This window comes from Dipodomys ordii, unplaced genomic scaffold (genome assembly GCF_000151885.1).
Source record: "Dipodomys ordii isolate 6190 unplaced genomic scaffold, Dord_2.0 Scaffold9, whole genome shotgun sequence".
In the NCBI taxonomy this organism is placed as follows: Eukaryota; Metazoa; Chordata; class Mammalia; order Rodentia; family Heteromyidae; genus Dipodomys; species Dipodomys ordii.
In genome coordinates, this window is record NW_012267225.1 from 1,064,282 (window position 1) to 1,072,592 (window position 8,311).

Here is an 8,311-nt window from a genome sequence, read left to right on the forward strand (position 1 = left end):
GGATGGGGGAGGAGGAGGAGGAAGAGGAGGAGGAGGAGGTAGGAAGTCTGAAGATATTCAAAGGTAAAGATGAGGATTCCAAAAGTGAGCTCCAGAGAAGGGGGTATGGGCAGGTAGTGGGGGCTGCAAGTCAGTCAGGTGGGCACACACAGTGGGTGCTGCTGTGTACCACCTGCTTTAAGTTCACTTGCTCTGTTTATGCCAGCAGGAACCTCCAATTGTACCAGATCCACCCTATACACCATTCCCTATGTCAAATGTGAACCAAATCTGCCAGAATCTTCCATGTCACCACTTCAGGCTCTGTCTACAACTATATCCTTGAGTCACCATTAGTCTAAAAACATTTCAATATCCTTTATTTTGAATTTCTTTTTTTTGGCGGGGGTGGAGGGAGTGGGGGAGGGGAGTGGTCCAGTCGTGGGGCCTGAACTCTGGGCCTGGGCGCTGTCCCTCAGCTCTTCAGCTCAAGGCTAGCGCTCTACCACTTGAGCCACAACGCCACTTCCAGCCTTTTTCTTTTTGCTTATGTGGTGCTGAGGAATCGAACCCAGGGCCTCAGGCATGCAAGGCAAGTGCTCTACCACTGAGCCACCTTCCCAGCCCATTTTAAATTTCTGAAAGGGCTTATCTCCAGATAATGATCTCCACACTCTCTTCAAATCAACATCCCTCTCCCTCCTCCTTCCCTTCCCTCCTCTTTCTTTTTGTCTTCTTCTTCTTTTCTTATTTCTTGCAATGTCTGTCCTTACTGAGATGGGGAGAATGATAGAAGGGATGGATGATATGGCTCAAGATGACTTGTACTCATACACTGACATGTTGAATTGAACCCACCCTCCCCCGGTACCACTACTTAAAGATGATTTCTCAAAAGAAATTTAGTCTTCCAAACTTGGTCTTTCTTTGCTAAATCCTAGGAGTCATAAGGTAAATTTGTCTTCCATTCTGTCTCTAAACAGATCAGGTGCCAAATAGCGTTTGCTGTGCAACCCCAGGAATTTTACTAAAGGGAATAAAAGAACTGCATGAGGTTAAAGCACTTACTCTTGAAGAATTCTGCAGCAGAGATACAATACCAAAAACAACTGTGGAATTTTAAAAGAATCCCATCCTCTGAGCTTCTGAGCCCCCAGACAGCAGTAAGTCATCTTCCCAATGCCTCCGCTTACTCTTGCAATCTAACCGTACTAACCATAGCATTGAACACCCCAGACGCAACCCTGCAAGGTAACATCTGCCATGTGTACACAGTCCATTGTCCCCGTCAATCAGAAAAATATTCCCTCTGATTCTCCCTTCTTCCCACATTAACCCATCTGAAATCTCAAGTAAGCCTCATCCCCCCCACCCAGCTTGAAAATCTTCTTCCACACAGAGAAATTTGCAGACTAATTAGGTAATGTTGTGAAAGCAGTTTGAAATCCTTAAATTATACAATCCCCAGGGGTTTAAAAAAATCTCTTCAAATTACTCTAATGTTATGTTTCTCCCTCATGCATTGTATTGCTCAGTAGTTAGCATAGTAAGTCTTCCAAAACCCCTGCACAGCAATGATCCTTTGCTTCTCGGTCTCACGATCCCTTCTTGATAAATGAAGTGTTGGGAAGACTTTTCTTTTTCCCCCTTTAAATGAGTTCCCAGGGCAGTTTTTTTTTTCCTCCTATCCTCACAGTTGTCATTGCTGTCCCCAGCAAAGTTTGTTTAGGTTGTTTTTTTTTTTTTTAAGACCGAAGTAGAGACTACAGAGAGCAGATTGCCAAATCTCTGTGCATGATTTCAGAAAACATCATTTCACCCTAGAGATTACAATCGGGAAATCTCGGTCCTTCTTTTGGAGTCTTTGTCTTATCAGAACTCAGGCGAGTGGTAAAGGACAGAGACACAGAGAAAGGAACACATGAGCTTTTTGGAAAGATGGCTGATGGAAAGATTAGTAGTACTGTTTCATAGAGTAGTTTTTATGAAACCCCCTCCATGTGGGGCCATCGAAATCAGAGTTCTAAGCTGGTCCCAAGGGAAAAAACCAGCCAATGCTAGCCAGAAGGACTAAGGAGACTGTCTGGCTAAACCATCAAAGAGAGAGAGATTCCACCTGGGGCAAGTCACTTGATTTCCCTGGCCTTTATCTTTCTTACTGATAAAAGGGTAGAAGCAGATGACCAAGAATATCTTCCAGATCAAAGGAGTCCAGGTTACAAACGAAGTTTACTCAGGACCACAGACTCATAAATGGGACACAGATCATGGGTTTCAGACCAATTTTAGTCCCCTGTAGGCGTTTAGAAATTTCTAAGCTGCAAGAATGAACAACTTTTAAATGTTTACAAGTCAAGAGTCACCAGATCACACACTGGAGTGGGATGATATTCTTCTTGATATTGATTCAAACTAGGCTGACGAGCTGGGTTGGATTGGGCCGTAAATGGATCACAATATTTATAACACGGTTCCAGTCAGTCCAATGTAGCAGCGAAACTTCCGCGTGCTGCAAATAGAGACCCCCACCCAGCCCACAAGGACATCCACCTAGGTCTCCAAGTTCCAAGACTCACACTTGCTCTGCGGGAGTGAAGAGTCTCTCCTCCATTCCTCCCACTTTCTTTCCTCCCATCTTCTCTCCCTTCTCTCTCTCTCTTCTGCTATATCTTTGTTGCCTTTTTCAACTCTTTGTTTTAGCTTTAACTTTAATGCTTTTGTGCTAACAAGCTCCTGAAGGCAAACAATCAGATCTAAAAGTCATCTTTCAAGATGTGTGGTAGACTCCAGTAATCCCAGCATAGAGGAGAGGTCAAGCCAGGGAGATCATGAGTTCCAGGACAGACAAGGGTACATAGTGAGTTGGAAGCTAGTCAAAGCAATATAGTAAGACCTTGTCAAAAAAAAAAAAAAAAAAAACTCGCAGCAACTGGTGGCTCACACCTGTAATCCTAGCTACTCAGGAGGCTGAGATCTGAGGATCTCAGTTCAAAGCCAGCCTGGGCAGGAAAATCCATGAGTCTTATTGCCAATAAACCACCAGAAAACTGGAAGTGGCACTGTGGCTCAAGTGGTAGAGCACTAGCCTTGAGCTGAAGAGCCGAGGGACAGAGCTCAAGCCCAGAGTTCAAATCCCACAACCAAAAAACCCAAAAAGACTTCTATAACAAAAAATTATCTAGAACCAATATGAGAAATTTTTGTCTACAGTACTGCCCAACTTTGCTAGACACCAGCCACATGTGGGTAATTACATTTAAATCGGCAATGAATAACATTTAAAACCCAGATATTCAGTAGCCCTGGCTGCATTCCATATACTTGGATGCAACAGCCATAAGTGGCTACTGACTGGTATACTAGATGGTTTAGATACACAATATTTTCCACATTTCAAGGTTCTATTGAATAGCACTAGACAATTGTCAGAAGGTTTGAGAAACCTCTGTTGGGAAAAGCTTTGCTTCAGTGTCTGAAGTGAGGTTAACCGAGTTCAAATGGAAACACCACTCCTCACCTACATCTCTTAGGTCCTAAGCCTGTTTCCTCTTTGGAAAAAAATGGAAATGACATTATATATAGCTTATACTATTGATGTGAGAATTGAATTATTACCCTAGTAGATGTAAGGCTTAGTGTCTAGGGTCCAGTAAGAGCTGAGTGAAAGTTAACTACTGGTTTTAATATTGATCTTCAAGAGGAAAGGGCTTTAATTCTCCATATTAATGTACAGGCCTGTTTGTTATCAAAAGTTCACTCTGCTTTTAATGCAAAGATGCCTACAAATATTTTTTTCTATAGGGTAAAGTCTGTCTCATTGCTTATCACTCTTCTACTTCCAATTTGACTCCTCATTCAGGATCGAAATGTCTTTATATTATCCTCACAGAACTGTTAAAGAAATAGTACTGAGGACTGGGTATGGCGGTACCCAACAGGAATTCCAGCTACTCGGGTAGAAGAGGCAGGATTTTAGTTTTAGGCAAATTGTTGCAAAAGCAGAAAATCTAAACAAACTAAGAGAAAAATGATGAGGGCTGTGGTTCAAGTGGTAGAGCACTTTAAGCATGAGATCCTGTGTTTAAAATCCCCAGGATAGAAATAAGACCTAAGCAGAGTCGGGGAAATAAGCATACTTATATCTTTACTTGCTTCCTATATACTAAAAACTACAGGTTAAAATGTCACCCAGGTAAATTTAAATGAAAATTAGCTTTAAAGGCGTCATTTCTCAATATAATAAGAAATTTAAATATTAGACAACAATCCTTTTTGGGAATTTTTTCAGATGTATTTCCTACACTATAATAAATTTAAGGTGATGGCTGGTATTTTCACTTTTTTAAAGTATGTGCTCTTTTATACTTCAATAAAGCTCCTCTCCTTCTACAAGATCATGAAACTGGTATCTATGATCTAAAAGTTCCACTGACTTCTTGACCACATTCTTTGCCTTCTACCTCATAGAGCTATTTTTTTTTTCCAGGGGAAAGGGGAAACCAGAGAGACTACATACTGGTCACTCAGGAGTACTTCCTCTCACTTCCTGGGTTTTCTGGAAAATCTTGTACCGTCACAATCAAGCATCCTGAGCAAAGAAACAGCCTCCATTCCCTGTGAAATCAGGAGCTTCAGGACTCAGTAGTGATTTTCTACAACAAAAGAGAATCGAGCCTGAGGGATGAAAGGCCTACCTTTCTACCTTAGAATCCGATACCGACATTTTGAGCCTGACCATGTCGTTTTCTTCTCTCTAAAGCAAAGGAGTAAAACTAGATGAGCTAGTTGAATTAGCTTTGACAACCTATCTTTTCCATTGGAAGAGTCCGATCAGAAAGAATCTCAAATTGGCTTTTTTGGTGAATAGAGAAAGACACAGATAAAATATAGTATCCAAGCACCAAGAAGCACTAGGAAATAAGAACAAATTCTAGTTTCCTTCTACCCCTGAATAGGGACAATAACACCACTGCACACACACCCAAATCTCCAACTAGTTCCTTTATTATGCTTTCAGTGATATATTGCTAAGAAATACAGAGTTTATTGTCGTTTTCTTCTGTGATGTTTAAGTTGGTGATATTTAATTTCTAAGAGCCAAACCAAATTTTTCAGCTAGAAGGGACAATAGATGTGTCCTGTGGATCTTTCCCCAAAGCCTCATCTGTTCCAGAGGACATTCTACTCCATCCGACATGGTTTTTGTTTCTTTACCTTTGCAAGAAAATAAACAGAGAGGTCAAAACAAGGCTTCTTGTTTCAATGCTTTCTTCTTTCTGATTTTTTTGTGTTGTTTTATATATATATATATAATCATGTTCTTTGCATTATTTTAGACATCAGCACCTGTGACTTGAGGATCTAAGTCAAAATAAGACTGCTTCCAAGAAACCATACTTTTTGGCAGAAGGCAAAATGGAAGGTCAGGCTTGGGAACTAATTATCATGTATGACAATGTCAATCATTTCTTTGAAGACCGACTTAATTTTCAGGTTCCTCACCACCCACCCAGTCAACATGGCGAAAAAACAAGATATGCAGGAATAAAAGAAACTTTTTAAAACATGAGAAATAGTTCTATGGTAGACCCTTACACACTGAAGAAGTTTGACATTTGTCTCAGCATCTGCCAGAAGCCATAGGACTCCTCTTGAGACAAAGAAGCAACTGCCAGAAACTACAAGTCCCAGCATGCAATGGTACACAGAGATCAAATAACATAATTGAAGATGATAATATCTGAATTTTAATTAAAAGAATTATCTTATCTTCAAAGAGCTTTTTAAATATTCACAGCAAGTCCCAAGCTATTATAACTCCAATCTAAAGCTGGCTGAGAAACTTTAAGGACAGTCAATATGGTTGGACATCAGAATAGAGGTTGCTCTTCATAGGAGCCTCTGGATCTTGGTTTTCTGTTATGTTCATATTCTCCTAAGATTTTAGTTCACCCACAAAACCCAAGACTAGTTCTCAAATTACTTTGTCATGAAATCAATTGCTTTCTGGGTGATACTATCTAGATACCACAAAACCCTGATCCTTAAATTTGTTTGCTTATATGTTTGTTTGTTTGTTTGTTTGTTTTTTATTGGAGAGGGGAGTGTTGTTGTTGTTGTTGTTGTGTGTGTGTGTGTGTGTGTGTGTGTGTGTGTGTGTGTGTGTGTGTGCTGTATGTGGGCTTGAACTTAGCACCTCACACTCTCACTTGGCTTTTTTGATCAAGGAAAGTTCTTTACCATTAAACCACAGCTCCACTTCCAGCTTTTTGCTAGTTAACTAAAGGTAATCTCACATATTTTTCTGCCCAGGCTGGTTTTGAATCATGATTGTCAGATCTCAGTCTTCTGAGTAGCTAGGATCACAGGTGTGAGCCACCAGCACCTAGCCTGATCCTCAAAATTGATGTGCCAGATCTCAGGTTCCAGTGTTTCCCTATAGAATGGCAGTGTTACTGTCAGAAACCAACAAAACAAGCTTTGCCATTAAAGTTGTGGTGAAGGAACCCAATCAAGAAAGACCAAGGAAGCAGGTAATTCCAAAAATAACTCACTAATCTCCAGCAAGGATGATTGTGGGACTGCCTGATGTAAGCAGTTGCCATTAGAATAAAACCACCCCTCATTTTTTATAAACTGCTTCATCTGGGACACGTGAAGAGAGAAGGCCATGCTTGTGGTCCCTCACAGGTCATCGGTCTTCACAGCAAATGTGGGGCTGATGGTCAATCCAAAGGAACCCACCAAAAACAAAGAATCCACATCCCACAGCTTAGGCTTTTCCCAGAAAATCCATTCACAGTGGACCCAAAGTCATCCATTCTCCCAGATGCCTTCTCACGCTGTCTGTGTATTTGTTTTCTGATTCAGTTATCACTAAAACACACATTTGAATTGAATTATGCAAGATTCCAACTTCCACTGCTTTGAACATTTCAGGAAACATTTCTAAACACTTACCTACAGCGATGTGACAAATCCCTGGAGGCAATTGAGGGCCATTTTGACAGCTTCTCATTAAGGAGAATTTTCTAAAACACATAAGTGAGTGTCTGCTATGAACCACTGCACTGAAGTTTAAGTATTTCTCTTCATCGTTCTCTCTACAGCGTGATGGGTCCTTCTGTCTTCTAGTCTGTGTGTGTTTCTATACCACCTCCAAGTCCAAGGGTAAGCGCTGCTATCTTTGCCTCACTTTGGGATCTCCTCCTTTAGAAAGATAAGCACCTGTCTATCAAATAGAGCAATCGACTCCCCACTTGGAATTCTGTCTTTCCTTTGTAAGCGTTTTGCAGGAATCTGCTCTGAACCACGAGGCTCTGGCTATTCCTAAAATTTCATTCCAGGCCTTCACTGTTTCTCTTTTAAGCGATATTGTGATTCTTTCCTTGGGGTTGCCCTTTGCTGTGATGCTCTTAATTGCTGCTTGTATTCATTGCTTAGAAACTCACAGTCCAAAGCACCTAGTCCAATACATTATCTCTAATGTATTGACCTTGGATTTGAGGGTCCCTCTTAAACTTGCTCACCTTCTAAGGTTTTCTTATAGCACTTGGTAAGATTATAGCAATATATGATTTGGGGCTGGGAAGGTGGCTCAGTGGTAGAGCGCTTGCCTTGCATGCCTGAGGCCCTGAGTTCGATTCCCCAGCACCACATAAGCAAAAAGAAAAAAAGGCAGAAGTGGCGCTGTGGCTGAAGAGCTGAGGGACAGCACCCAGGCCCAGAGTTCAGGCCCCACAACTGGACCCCCCCAAAAAAAGTGAAAAAAAAGCAATATATGATTTTAAATTGAATGGAGAAATGAATTCCTATGGGGCAGAAATTCATCCATGACACAGAGAGTTTCTAACTGAGCCAACTGGCCCCATTAGGACAGCCCAGAGCCAAAGAAGTTGAAATCAAAGAACGATCACCTTTTTATATGGAAATGTTTTTGTTCTGCAACCACAGACTAACTTTGCAATTCTACTATGCATTATAAAATCATGTGTACTCTAGTTAGTTAGAAGTCAAGGATAAATCTAACGATCATCAGAAATATAGGCATGGTGGCACATGTCTGTGATCTCTTATCTGACATGAACAACCAAAGAGTCAGAAGTAGAATTGTGGCTGAAGTAGTGCTAGTCTTGAGCAAGAAAATGCTCATGGATAATGCCCAGACCCTAAGTTCAAGCCCTAGGACTGGCACGAAAGAAAAAGAGAGAGAAATGGAGAAAAGGAGGAAAGAAGGAAAGGAAGGGAGGGAGGGAAGAAGGAAGGAGGAAAGAAAGGAAGAAAGAAAGAAAAGAAAAAAGGAAGGAAGGAAGGAAGGAAAGGGAAGGAAGGA